At 39.2% G+C, this 15,322-nt stretch overlaps 1 protein-coding gene across 1 annotated transcript in view; it reads left to right on the plus strand.

Annotated features, from left to right (window-relative positions):
* Nucleotides 1-391: 391 nt before the first annotated feature.
* ADCY7 (adenylate cyclase 7) overlaps nucleotides 392-15,322 on the plus strand; it is an 87,870-nt gene continuing 72,939 nt past the window's right edge. The window contains exon 1 of the mRNA XM_051979816.1: nucleotides 392-1,005. The gene's annotated coding sequence lies outside the window, so the exon portion shown is untranslated. The remainder of the gene's footprint in view (nucleotides 1,006-15,322) is intronic.

Below are 15,322 nucleotides of genomic sequence, written 5' to 3' on the forward strand. Positions count from 1 at the left end.
AAATTTCTGTGGATGTGTAATTTCTGAAAACAATCAAGAAAAACAACATAAAAATATGATGGCAACTGATAAAATATAATAAGAGTTGTTCACTTCTGTCTGATTCCTAGTGACCTCATATGAGGTCTTCTTGGCAAAGGTTCTGGAATGGCTTGCCATTTCCTTCTCCAGTTTATTTTACAGATGAACGAAGCAAACAGGGTTATGTGACTTGCCCAAGGTCACATGGATAGTGTCTGAGGCTAGATTTGACCTCAGGAAAATGAATGAATCCTAATTCTAATCCCAAGGCTCTATCCACTGAGCCACCTAGCTGCCCCACATGCATGAGAACTGTCTGTAATAAAGATGATTCTGCCACTGAAGAGTAAAGAGTAGATTCACTGAAATCTATTTTCAGTGGGGAAGACTGAAATACTGTTTCAGAAGTTCAGGTCTTTGGCAATATGATAATTAGGATGGGGGCAGTAGGAACAGAGAAGAAAGGAGTGAAGTCGATATGAAAGTGAAATCAGCAGAATATAGAACATTCAAGGCTTTTTGCTACCCAGAGGGAGCAACATTTTGAGGTAGCCAGAGTTTGCGCGTTTGCTTTTTATTTCAGCTGTCTCTCTGTAAGGGCCTTATTTCTTTTGAGCAGTTTAAAACCAGAATCTGGCCACAGCATTAAGGGCTCTGCTTCTTTCTGAGTGTGGTCCCCCGGGGCCCCTTGATCTGGGGGTTCCAGGCCCTCTTGAAGCGCCCTTTTGACCACTGGGGCTGCAGCGCGTACCCTGAGAGGCTTGTTCTGAGTTGATGTGGAGAGCAGTAGCAGGAAGTTGTGGGTTCCAGAAGGGATTCACTTTAAGCAGCCCAGGGAAAGAAATTTCTGCATGTGTGAACCCAGTGACTCAGTTTTGTTGAGAAGGGAGACTGGGATTGAAGAAGGCCGAAGTCTTTCTTGTTTCCTTGGGAGACAGCAGTTAGGTAGAGAAAAGAGAAGAGGATGAAAATGAAAAATAAAAGGTAAAGTCTGATTTTTGTTATTTTCTCCAGAGGGAACCGGAAGTTTGAGCAATATGTCTGTTCAAAACAGGCTGGAGGAAGTCAGTGAGAAAAATGAAGTCAGTCTTACCAGGGGGAGCAACTGATGGAATTAACTAGGTGAGGGTGAGTCAGAATTATTTCTCATAAAAGGTCCTAACTAGTTTGGATTTTTAACCTGAATACAGTGGCTGGAGTGGTAAGCAGAAGTGGGGGGAGATTCCTGAGTGCTAGGAGAGGCCGGAGGCTTCTGTTCCCTTTCTTCAGCCAGGGTGGGTGTGGGGTGCTACATGAAGTCAAGTGGGCAGGAGCAATTGGCCACATGGGTTTTGGAGAGATTGTGTTGAAGCTGAGGTCAAGAATAGTAGTTCAATCTTGATTTGTCCCTTCTAAATCCTATCATGGGCAGGACATCCCTCTCTTTCCCCCCTCAACGGGTGACAAGATCTGGCTCTTAAATGTTTAATAATTCTTAGGAGCTAAAAGCTTAGTTTTAAATTAAGATAAGTAAATAAATAAAATTAATTAAATTAAGCTGAAAGCTTAATTTTAGAATCTCTTTGCCTTCTAAGACCTTATCTCCTGCTCGGTGTTTTCTTCCTCTGTTTCTCATCTTGTATATACTCACAAATCTGGAGTGTCTTTGATTCCCCTGGTTGGTTGTATTTCTAGCAACATGGAAGGTTGGGTTTCAGAAAGAAAAAAATCTCTTTTTCTCTTTATTTATTTTTTTTAAGTTTAAGTGAAACGTTTAAAAGAGAGACCTTTTTCAGAGCCTTTTGCAGAGTATTAAGTGGAGACTCTGTCATAGGTTAAGTCCTGAAGACTCTGGGTTCCTAGTGCAAGTAGTGGGAGGTAAGGCTTTGGGAATATGATTTGGGCACATGTTTCCTTCCTTCCCCTTCAGGCTCTGGCCTTGAAGCACTAGAGAAAGGCAGTCATCAGATCTGTCATTCAGTCCCAAGGTCAGTAAGTAGATCATCATTCCAGAGTTACTTCATAAGATCATATTCTTAGAGCTGCAAGGGACCTTAGAGATTGTCGGTTCCAATCCATTTTACAGATTATAACTCAAGACCAGAGAAATTAGCAATAATAATAACTAATATTTATATATGGTACTTACTATGTTCCAGGAACTGTGCTAAATGTTTTATAATGCTTATCTCATTGAATCCTCACAACAACCCTAGGAGGGTTTAATGTTTTGCAGTATGTTTTACAGATGAGGAAACTGATTCAGAGGTAAACTGATTCACACAGCTATTGTGTATGTTTGCATTTGAACTCAGTTCTTCTTGGCTTCAGGCTCAGTATTTATCTATTCCCCACCTAGCTGCCCTGGATAGCAAGGATGCTTTCCCCAAGGTTACATAAGTAGTGAGTAAGTAAATAGTAGACTTGGGGTTGGAACATTGGTCCCTATACATTCCTGACCTTTAGTATTTCAACTGTAGGGATCCCCCTCACTCATAGCTCCTTAGAATTGGGGTTGCTAATGAGCTCCCTTATTTTCTTTCTTTTCCCTCAGGGTCAGACTAAGCTTTGCAGATAGCTGTTCCCTTAATATAAATGGCAGTGAGAATGGCACAGCCATTCTAATGACTTTGTGCTAAGCCAATCTGAGGCAAAACATCAATAAAGGAATCTTAGAATTTAGAAAGTTAGAGTCAAAACTGAGAGGTATTAGATGTGGAAGGGGTCTTAGAACTTAGAATAAATAATGTCAGGATGAGAAGATACTATAGAAACCCCCTCATTTTTCAAGGGCCCAGAAAAGGAAAGGCTTATCACATAGTGAAGGGCTGGGATGAGAGCCAGCCTTCTGACTCCTTTTTACTAATGTTCTTTCTTCTATCTGACAATATTTCACTTGGGCAATTGGAATGTTTTGGCCCCTGGGGCAGAGAGAAAAGGAAACTGTATATTCTTGAGATAGCACCTTCAGAGATCTACAGGAAGTTATTGTATAAATTGATTTTCTTGGTTTGAGTGTCGATTTCGTTGTTCAAATCTGCGGGTCCTGTGTACATTTTTTTCCTTGTAGCAGGCTGATCTGTTGCTTTAAAAAAAAAAAAAAAAAAAAAAAAGAAAAGGAAAAATATGAGGAAGACTTATTTTTTTTATGTCTCCTTCTCTGTGTGATCCTGGTCCAGATTTTCTTGCAGCCTTTATTTTACATAGTTGCCTGTTAATTAGCTCAGTAACTGAAGGCAGTGACTTCCTTTTGCATTTGTGTGTGTGTCTATAAGATCACGTACAGTGCCTGGCACTTAATAAATGTCTGACTTGGAGTGAGTCTGATGCTCACAAGCCTTGCCTCATCCTTTCTCCCCTTTTGTTCCTGTAGGCTACACTGGAGACCAAGAATGAGATCCTCCTCTCCTTGTGTCTTTGCTGTCGTTGTCATGGGGTGTTTGGGCAGCCCTAGCGCCTCGGCTGCCAGGGCTGCACATGCACCTTTGGTGTCCCCCTTCATTCACTTCTCACCTCTCTGACTTAGCATCCTCAGCAGCCATATCCTGGTAAAACTCTCTCTGCAGGCAGGCTAAGTCAGCTTTAGAGCAAGCAGCTGGCCTCCAGCCCATGGGTAACTTAGGGGTATGTCTGCCCCAAGTGGGCAAGACTTGCCTGTTTGGAAGGAGTAAATGAGAACAGCGAGCCCCAGTGGCCATGAAGATGGATGAAGCAGGGGCTGGGGAGCCCTCAGAGCTTGGCCAGACATCCAGACTGTTAAGGTCATCCCCTACATCCTAGTTCACCGTCTTTTGTCCTATCACTGACTTTACTGACCCAGGAAGAGAGAGCAGGGCTGACGACTTTGTGCAACTTTGCCTTCCTTAAATCCAGTTCAGGAGCAAGTCAAGCCCTCGCTCTATGGTATTGTTGGTCTTCTTCGAAAACAAAGGGCAAACAACCATTAGGGATAATAATTACAAGTGGTAATAATAATACTTGCAGTAGTTGCTGAGAGGAAAATGTTCTGCAAACTTCACAGTCATTTCAGACTCTCAGACCCCATTTGGGTTTTTCTGGGCAAAGATACTGGAGTGATATGGCATTTCTTTCTTTAGCTCATATTAAGATGAGGAAACTGAAGTAAACCGGTTTGGGTGACTTGCCCCGGTTCACACAGCTAGTAAGTATCTGAGGCCAGCTTTAAACTCAGGAAGATGAGTCTTCTTGGGGCACTCTATTCACTTCCTTTTTTTTTTTTTTTTTTTTAAATAACTTTTTATTGATAGACTCCATGCCAGGGTAATTTTTTTTTTTTTACAGCATTATCCCTTGCACTCGCTTCTGTTCCGATTTTTCCCCTCCCTCCCTCTACCCCCTCCCCTAGATGGCAAGCAGTCCTTTATATGTTAAATAGGTTACAGTATATCCTAGATACAATATATGTGTTCAGAACTGAACAGTTTTCTTGTTGTACAGGGAGAATTGAATTCAGAAGGTATAAATAACCCGGGAAGAAAAACAAAAATGCAAGCAGTTTATATTAATTTCCCAGTGTTCTTTCTTTGGGTGTAGCTGCTTCTGTCCATCTTTGATCGATTGAAACTGAGTTAGCTCTCTTTATCGAAGAGATCCACTTCCATCAGAATACATCCTCATACAGTATCGTTGTTGAGGTATATAATGATCTCCTGGTTCTGCTCATTTCACTTAGCATCAGTTCATGTAAGTCTCGCCAATCCTCTCTGTATTCATCCTGCTGGTCATTCCTTACAGAACAATAATATTCCATAACAGTCGTATACCACAATTTACTCAACCATTCTCCAATTGATGGACATCCTTTCATTTTCCAGCTTCTAGTCACTACAAACAGGGCTGCCACAAACATTTTGGCACATACAGGTCCCTTTCCCTTCTTTAGTATCTCTTTGGGGTATAAGCCCAGTAGTAACACTGCTGGATCAAAGGATATGGACAGTTTGATAACTTTTTGAGCTTAGTTCCAAATTGCTCTCCAGAATGGCGGGATGTGTTCATAATTCCACCAACAATGTATAAGTGTCCCTGTTTTCCCACATCCCCTCCAACATTCCACATTATCTTTCCCTGTCACTCTAGCCAGTCTGACAGGTGTGTAGCGGTATCTCAGAGTTGTCTTAATTTGCTTTTCTCTGATTAATAATGATTTGGAGCATATTTTCATATGTCTATAAATAGTTTCAATTTCTTCGTCTGAGAATTGTCTGTTCATATCCTTTGACTATTTATCAATTGGAGAATGGTTTGATTTCTTATAAATTAGAGTCAATTCTCTATATATTTTGGAAATGAGGCCTTTATCAGAACCTTTGACTGTAAAAATGTTTTCCCAGTTTATTGTTTCCCTTCTAATCTTGTCTGCATTTGTTTTGTTTATACAAAAACTTTTCAATTTGATATAATTAAAATTTTCTATTTTGTGGTCAATAGTGATCTCTAGTTCTTTGGTCATAAATTCCTCCCTCTTCCACAGGTCTGTGAGGTAAATGTCCTATGGTCTTCCAATTTATTTATAATCTCATTCTTTATGCCTAGGTCATGAACCCATTTTGATCTTATCTTGGCGTATGGTGTTAAGTGTGGGTCAATGCCTAGTTTCTGCCATACTAATTTCCAATTTTCCCAGCAATTTTTGTCAAATAATGCATTTTTATCCCAGAAACTGGGGTCTTTGGGTTTGTCAAACACTATATTATTAAAGTTATTGGCTGTTTTGTCCTTTGAACCTAACCTATTCCATTGATCAACTAGTCTATTTCTTAGCCAATACCAGATGGTTTTAGTAACTGCTGCTTTATAATATAATTTTAGATCTGGTACAGCTAGGCCACCTTCATTTGATTTTTTTTTCATTAATTCCCTTGAAATTCTTGACCTTTTGTTTTTCCATATGAACTTTGTTGTTATTTTTTCTAGTTCATCAAAGTAGTTTTTGGGGAGTCTGATTGGTATAGCGCTAAATAAACACTCTATTCACTTCCACCAGCTGCGTCTCGAGTTAGGACTGAATGAAGGTTGTTCTACTTAAAATCTGAAGTTCTTTCCATTAGACCTTTGCTGCTTTAGGAAGGATAAGTGTGCCACAAAAATATAGTCTGATGTATTTTAGAGCCCAATTGAACTGTTGTTTGAATTTGCTGAAGTCTTGGGTTTTTCTAGGCCCCAGCTTCCCTCTATGGAGGGGCAGATAGACCTGAGAGATGACCAGATCACACAGCTGTGGTGGCTCCTAAGGGAGTGGGGGACCCCTCCTCCATCCCTGGTCTGAGTTAGAGATCATCAAAGCTTCCAAGTTGTTCATCTTCCCTTTGGAAATCCCCATGCTGCTAGAGGCCTTTATCCAGATAAAGGGTGGCAGGGTTAACCCTCCAAATATATAATGCCATATGAGGAAGAAAGTATTTTACGAGGACAAAGAAACTTCCAGGTCTTCCTTTATTCTTTGTACACATCCAAGAACCTGTTCCAGTTGATCATGTTTGAAAAATGATGACAGTGGATTACTTGGCCTTTAATTTCTTGTGAAAACATTGTTTAAAGAGATTTTTAAAAATATGTGTGACGGTGTTCTGTTATTGATAAAATATGTCAGAATCATGGGATTTAAAGCTTGAAGTATCCTTTGGGGTCATTTAGTAATGACCTCTCATTTCCCCCTCTTCCTATTGAGGGGAGCTGGGGCCGGGAGAAGGGTGGGTGCTCAGTGGTGGTTGGCTACAGAGCTGGGGTTACAGCTCCAGGCTTCTCCCCCGGGGGCTTTCCACCACCTTGGGCCTCCCCAGGGCCTGAAAGCCTTCATGAGGTCATTTGCTGGGCTCCTTGCCTTCAGACGGATGACTATTAGATGAAACGTTGTCCCAGCCAAGTGGTTTAAAAGGCTCCTCAGGGAGAGAGGGTCCACAGGCCCGTTTGACAGTTTTGAGCTCACTAGGAAGTCCTGCTCTGAGACAGCCTGCTCTTACAGGGCTCCCCTGGGAAAGCGTGCGGCCCTGAAGCCCATGGGTGTGTAGCTCTCGGGCTGTTCTTCCTCTGCTGGGTGGGCGGGGGGAGGAGGAGGTGGGGCAGTTGTTGCTCTGTTTTGGATGGGCCGGGAGACTGTGGGTTTGGCAGGGGAGCAGTGAGAGCAGGCGGGACCTCGGAAGGCGCAGCTGCTGCTGGGCTGAATGGAGAGCCCGGCCCCTCGCTTGTCTCCTAGGGAAGTGTTCTCCACGGCCAAGTTGGCAAACAGTGGGGCATCCTTGTGGCAGCTGGATGGCACGGTGGAGGAGCTTTGCACCTGGAGTCAGCAAGTTGTTGTTCAGTTCTGTGAATCGTGTGCTATGCTCGGCCACCCTGTTTGGGGTTTTCTTGGCAGATACTGGAGGGGTTCGCCATTTCCTCTTCCAGTTCATTTTACAGATGAGGAAACAGAGGCAGAGTGTAGTGACACAGCTAGGAAATGTCTGAGGCTGGATTTGAATTCAGGTCCTCCTGATTCCAAGGATAGCACTCTTTCTGGATCTGAGTCTAATTACTTGATTTTTCCAAGTTTCAGTTTCCTTCTCTATAAAATTGTAATATCAGTAATAACTTCACAGAGTCGTCGTGAGGAGCAACTAAGATAACATAAGGAAAGTGCTTTGCAAACTTTTATACATTATATGCGTACTAGTTAACATCATCATCATCATCATCATGATCTTCAGAGATGGAAAAATGCTTCCTTATTGACTTTGGCTTAAAATGCAAACTCTTGTATTGGCATTTAAAGCGCTTTACCGTTCCAGTTGCCTGTTTCTAACCTTACTGCACATTCTTCTCCTGTTTCTACTGTTTCAATTGAACTTGGCTTCTTGTCATTCCCCAAATGTACCTTGGTGCAGACTGTGCTCCTTGCCTTTAGTAGATTCTTGCCTCACAGTCCCTTCATAGAACCTCTACATAGCTTTTTGAAGGCTCAGCTGATGTGCTTCCTCCTACTTAAAGCCTATTCTGATCTCCTTCTCCTGGCTTCCAGTTTCTATTGTCCTCCTCCATAAAAAATACTTTTAGTTTACTTTGTATATTTTTTTATTTACCTATCTTATTTACTTTATTTACTATGTTGTTGCCCCAGTGGAATATAAGCTTCTAATTCTTTTATATATTTTTTTGTTTTTACCTAGCTATCCATGTTGCTCTCATTAGGGAATGGAGCATAAGGGACTATTTTATTATTTTTTCTGTATTCACAGATATAAAATGCCTAACAGCGCCTTGTCTTGTGCGTTGATGCATAATAAAAGCTCTTTGGATAAATGAGTGGACACATGAAAGCAAACTGCCTATTTAGCTAGAATTTTCATTGTATATAGCACCTTGTGGTTCAGAGAACCTTTTCACACATGCAAAATAATCCCACTTGATTCAAACACTGCACAAGATTCTTGGTATTGTCAGTTTTATACACAAGAGACCTAAAGCTCAGACATTAATTAGTGACTTGTCCAAGGTTACATAGTAAGTAGATTGGTCAGGATTTAGACCTGGGCCTTCTGTTAGGAAGGCATCGTGGGAAAGTGGAAGGATAATTATTTTGGTGGTCGCAGAACCTAGGTTCCATGGCACTCTGTGACCTTAGGAAGTCACTTGAACTCTCTGGATCTCAGCTTCTCCATCTATAAAATGAGGTATTTCTTGTTCTCAGGTCTTTCAGGTCCCTTCTATCTCTAAATTTGTCTTCCTAAGGTAATTGATTTCTAAGTCCATTTTACCCCATTATATAAGTTATATCATGCATTCTCCTACCTAGATCTTTATTTTGCTTTCTAGTGGCATATGCCTTGCTTATGTCAGCATCCCACTGGACACCACGCTGTATTTTGGAACAGTTTCATCCCAGTGCTATTTCTAGACTATGCAAATCTTACATTGGGTCCAGCATCCCAGAATGTCAGAGCTGTAAGGATATTTAGAGTATAGAACAAACAATGGCACAGCTGGACTAGTAGCACATACACTTGTCTTTTTTTGGCAGTGGATCTTTCCAAAAATTTTATTGATGTGTTTTGTTTTTATATTGTAAACATTTCCAGATTACTCTCACTCCGTGACTTGTCTCTTATAACAAAGTAAAACAATTAAGAAACATTATCTTATCAGATGTGCATGCAACATTTCACATCTGTAGTACCCCCCAACTTCTCTAAAAATGTAATTAACAAAAATCCATTTTTTCCTTCCTACCTATTATGCCACTGGAAAAAAAAAGAAAAGGAAAAACAAATCGTTTTTTGTAACAAATATACAATCAAGAAAAAAAAATTCCCTCATTTACAGTGTATACACTGAATATACAATTCATAGAAAGAATGTTTCATCAAGAATTCTTTGGAATCATGGGTAATTATTGAATTGATCGTAATTTTTACCACTTTCAAAGTAGTTTGCCTTTAAAATATTATTATTATAAAAATTGTTCTGGTTCTGCACATTCCATTTGTTATTAGTTTATAAAAGTCTTCAAATTGCTTGTTTTTATAATACTGACATTAATAGTATAAATTGTTGTTATGTTTCTGCTTATTTCACTATACATCAGTTCATAATAGTCTTTTCCATGGGGCTTTGAAATTACATTTCCTCATGTCTTAGGGCACAATAGTATTCTTTCAAATTCGTATATCACAATTTATTTAGTCATTCTTCAATTGATAGGCATGCTGTTTAATAACACATATAATTCTAAATCACTTTCCAAATGATTGTACCTATTGATAGATTCACCAATAATACACAAATAATTGTGTCATTTCCCTTCTTGGAATATTTATCAGTTGGAGAATAACTTTTATTCTATATATTTTATTAACTGGCTATTCATCTTGCTTTCTAAATTTGAATCAGTTCTTTGTGTATTTGAAAATGAAACCTTTGTCAGGCAAGCTTCTTGTAAAAAATTATTCCCAATCGTGTCTATTTTAATCTTAGCTTTATTAGATTTTTTTAGTGCAAAATCTTTTAACTGTTATGTAGTCAAAATTATCCTTTCATCTTCTGCGATCCTTTCACTCCCTTGCTATGTCATGGACTTTTCTCCTATCCAGAGTTCTTATATTCCTCCCATGTTTCTCTAATCTCTTTGTGATATGACATTTTATTGTCAAGCTACGTCTTGGTATAAAATTTCAGGTTTGGTCTAAATGTAATTTCTTCCATAATCTGTCCAGTTTTTCCAAAAGTCTTTGTCATATAGTAAATCCTTATAGTAACAGCTTAGATCTTTGTATTTATCAGATACTAAGATATTAGATAAATTTACTTGTATATGTTATATAGGTAATCTCTTCTAATGACTGATCTCTATTTTTTTAATCAATTTTTTTGGAAAAATGATCATTTTATAGTATATTTTGAGATTTTACTGATGGGTCCCTTTTGTTTCTCCTTATTTGTATTTATTTTCCTTTAGATTTTTTTTTTTGTTACTCTATGAAATTTGTTATTTTTCTCTAGATCTATAAAGTAATTCGGTACTTTGGTAATTTGATATCATCACATTGATGAAAAAAATTAATTTAGTATTGTCAATTGTAATAAATTGAATTGACCTACCCATGAGCAATTAATGTTTTTCCAATTAATATTTCCATAAATAGTAGTTTCTAATTATATTTATAAAGTTTTTATCTTGGTAGATTTACCAAGTATTTTATACATTCAGAGCTAATTTTAGGTAACTTTATCTTTTTCTGCTGGGTTTTATTAGTATTATAGAAATTCTGATGATTTTTGTTTATTTTGTATACTTCAAATTTGCTGAAGTCATAACTTTCAGTTAATTTTTTCATTGATTTTTTTTAGGTTTTTTTTTAATTTGAAAAATTTTAAAATATTTAATTTCATTATTATTATTATTATTATTATTTATTCTTTAGAATTCTTTAAGAATCTTTAAGAGTCTCTAGTGCTTTTATAGATTAGGTGGGGATGTGAAAAGTGGAAGTAGGAGAAAAATATGATTCATACCATTTCTGGAGGCCAAACCACCAAAGTTGTTTGGAGCTCTGTGAGTCTGATTCCTATGACCTTACCTCTTATTTTCTACCTCCTCCTAAACCTCTCAATTCAGAAAATAAGTTTAGGATGGAGTGCATATGGGAGAGTGAGAAGTGAGAGATAGACAAGCAGAGACACACAGAAACACAGGGACAGTCATTGAGAGGTTCAGTCAATCAACAAGCTTTTAAACTAAGCTTTACTAATTTCCAGGTCTAGTGCTCTGTAAAGAAACTGGAACAAAGAAAGACAGAAGCACATAAACTGTCATAGAAACAGAGACAGAAATACAATTTAGAAAGAAAGATACAGAGAAACACACACAGATACAGGCATTGTCAGAGACATAGACCAGGGGAAGTTAAACCAGGATAAGCAAAAATTTTAAATTAAATTAAAAAATTTAAATTTAAGACAGGAAAGAGGTCTGGGATTGTTTTGGAGGAGAGAAAGAAGGTGTAGAGTTAATAGGATGCCATTTTATTGATCTAGGAGCAGCTGAGAATTCTCTTTTCTTCCTTATGCACTTTGTCTAGATATATAGGGATGATAATGAACAGAACCAGGAGATCATTATATACTTCAACAACAAAACTGTATGAGGATCAATTTTGATGGAAGTGGCTATCTTCAGCAATGAAAAGATCCAATTCAATTCCAATTGTCAGTGATGAACAGAACCAGCTACACCCAGCAAAAGAACACTGGGAAATGAGTGTGAATTGCTTGCATTTTTGTTTTTCTTCCCAGGTTATTTTTACCTTTCTAAATCTGATTTTTTTTGTGCAACAAGAAAACTGTATAAATATGTACACATATATTGTATTTAAGATATACTTTAATATGTTTAACATGTATGAGACTACCTGCCATCTAGGGAAGGAGGTAGAGGGAAGGAAGGGAAAAGTTGGAACAGAAGTGCAAGGGTCAACGCTGAAAATTACCCATGCATATGTTCTGTCAACAAAAAGCTATAATAAAAATAAATGAATCAATGAATAAATAAATAAATAGGTTCAGATCTTTAAATGAAGGCTGGAGAACTTCTTGTTGGGCATCTTTTAGTGGAGAATTCTTTCTTATATGGATTGGATCATTGGAACAGCCAATAAGGTTACTTCCACCTCTCAAATTCTGTGATTTTTGTGGTTAGCAATGAACCCCTATCAGAATGGGTGCATGATGAGCAGGATTAATATCTAAATCCTAGCTATTGAGCTAGGAGGATAATCCACTAGGTTGGAAGTGGAGATGATGGCTTTATGACCCTTTCTCTCTATAAGAGAGGTACTCCTTCTCACCTGTACAAGTTCTCTTGTGGACCGCTGGGTTCTATCCCTAGCTCTCTTATTACATGATCTTGGACAAGCTCTTCTTTCCAGGTCTCATTCAGGTACTCCTTTCTTCCGAAGACTTTCTTTGATTGGCCTAATTTTGGCCATCTCACTCCCTTTTCAGATGACCTTGTATTGACTTATCTGTATAGACTGGTAGTCTTTCCCACAAAAGAATATACACTCTTTATAGACAGGAACTATTTGATTTTTAGATATTTATATCCCCAGCCTTAGCAAGTACTTAATAAAGGTGTTACTTCCTCTGGAGAAAACTTTGAATGGATGAAAATGGATCTGAGATTTCTTCCAACTCTGACACTCTCCTTTGATTTTAACCATCAGCTTGACTCCTGAGCACACTGTTGGGGTGAAAATGGTTTGGGATGATTTGGGGGTTTTCCCAGCCTGGATAGTGTAGATGGCACAAGACTGCTTTAGTCTGGCTAAGCATCTAATGAGAGAAAGGGGGGATAGAGGCCCGTGAAGAAGAAGAAAGGGGGAAAAGAGACAGACAGACTGGACTCTGGACTGTGTGTGTGTGTGTGTGTGTGTGTGTGTGTGTGTGTCCTTTCATCTCTCAGTTTCTTTAGCCTCCTCCACCTGGGTGTTGGTGAGGCTAGGCCGGGCTGGGCTGGTTTTGGACAATAGCTTTGAAGTTTTGGGACTGCCCCAGGGAATGCTTTAATGGGGGAAGCCTCTTTTTGAAGCACCCAGACTTCCTGGAGCCAAACTTGCTTCAGCTTCACTCCTTATTTTCTGGGGTGGGGGATAAGTAGAGAAGAGGTTTAACTTTTTCTGGGGGAGTGGGGAGAGAGGTTTGTGGTACTTTTAACCTTGAACTCTGAGCTAGAATTCTGTGCTAGATATTGATGGATTAACAGTTAAATTTGGGACCTCCTGTCCTCCTTTACTCTCTCCCCTCCTTTTCCCTTTTCCCTTCCCCTTTCCTGCCAAAAGGAAGGTAAAGACCGGGTTATTGGGATTGTGAAGGGGGAGAAGAAGGGTTTTATGAGGTCACGCTCACAGAGCTTCTGGGGCATGGACCCATTCCTCAGGAATGACCATGGCTCCTCATAAGGAGAGAGCTGTGATGTCCCGAACCATTTGTCATTCTTTCTTTGTGGCTTGGCTTTTGGGGTTGGGTGCTCCTCCCTGGCCTCCAACTTGTTTTCCCCTTTAGTGCCTCGGGATTTGGCAAGATGTGATTTCTGCCTTGAGTTTGTCTAGGTTCAGTTAGCATAGTCATCTTGGTTCATACTATCACCTGAAAACCAATCCAGAGGGAATGTGATACAGCAGAAACAGAGTGGGGTGTGGAGACAAAGAAACTGAATTGTCTCCGACACTAATTAGAGCATCACTTTGTGCAAGTCTCACTTTCCTTATCTTTGATACATCCTCCCCAGAAAAACTGCTTTTCCCCTTTCCTTCAGTTAGCATATATTTTCCCTGCTTTTCCTTCAACTTTCCCATTAGGTGAAAAAAAAAAGAAAAAAAGGGAAAAAAAATCATTGGAACAAATATACAGAGTCATGCAAAACAAATTTCCAGATGACAATGTCCAAAAGTATATGTCTCATTCTGTGCCTTGAATCCATGTCTCTGTCCAGAAGTGATTCTCATGGAGTGCTGATTGTTCACTGCATTGATGTCTTCCAAAGATGGCATTTACAATATCATTGTTATTGTGTAGACTTATCTTGGTGATCTAGTCAGTCTCTCTAGTCATCAATTCATGAAAACCTCAGGTTTCTCTGAAATCATTCCCTTCATCGTTTCTGACAATAGGATAGGACCTGGGCCTCTTCCCTGCAGCCATAGACAGTGTACTGGATTTTGTTGCCTTCACTACTGGGGTTGGGGATACTGCATCTCTGGGTCCATCTTTTCTTCCAAACTCCCCTAGTTGGTTTGTGGTGGCTCCTATTTCTTCCCCGTGCCTTTTTAAGTTCTGAGTCATGATAAAAATGGTCTTGGGGATGGCCACAGGCACTCTGCCTCTACAACTTTCACCGTGCTTCCCTTTAGGGCTAAGAAAAAGTAAATGCAGTCCCTCTGCTGCTGGGAAAGCCTTTCATGTTTGTGGCAGTTATCACCTTCTCTTTAAGTATTCTCTCCTCTGGGATCCCCAGAGCTGAATCTCAGGTGACATAATCTCTGGTTCCCGTGTCATCCTGGTCGCCTTCCACTTAAACTATTTTATCAGAGCTCTTTCTAAAATGTGTTGCCCAGAACTGAAGACAATACACAAATGTCTTTGACCAGGGCAGATCACTGAGGTATTAGACTGCTCTTAATGTACGTAGCACATTTCATTAGCGGGTTTTTTTGAGGGGGGGAGGAGGAGCAGGCAATCAGGTTAAGTGACTTGTCTAGGATTATACAACTAGAATCAAGTGTCTGAGGAAGATTTGAACTCAAGTTCTCTTTCCTCCAGGGCCCCTAAATTTCACCAGGTTCCTAGATTTCTTATTACATTATTAATTCATTGTGAGCTTTCAGTTTCCTAAAACCCTCTGATATTAGTTACTATGTGCAAGTGTTGTGCTAAGTGCTTTACAATTATTATTTCATTTCATCCTCACAACAACCCGGGGCAATATATGCTGATATCCTCATTTTATAGATAAGGAAACTGATGTAAAAGGAGGTTAAGTGACAACCCAGGTAATAAGTGTCTGAGATTGGATTTGAACTCAGGGCCTTCTGCCTCTAGGTCTAGCACTCTATACACTGTGCTACCTAAATTCTCTTAAAGATTAAAGACTTTGTAACCATAAGACCCCTATTTTGTATCCTTAAAATTGATTTTTTTTAACTTAAGTTTGAGTTTACATTTGTTTCCTATTAAGCAGTAGAAATTGTCTTTTAAAATATTTTTGTCCACAAGGTTTTATAAAGATGAATATTGAAAATTATCTTTGTGTACATTTGGAAAAATAAAAACT

The sequence above is a fragment of the Antechinus flavipes genome, chromosome 2 (assembly GCF_016432865.1).
Source record: "Antechinus flavipes isolate AdamAnt ecotype Samford, QLD, Australia chromosome 2, AdamAnt_v2, whole genome shotgun sequence".
In the NCBI taxonomy this organism is placed as follows: Eukaryota; Metazoa; Chordata; class Mammalia; order Dasyuromorphia; family Dasyuridae; genus Antechinus; species Antechinus flavipes.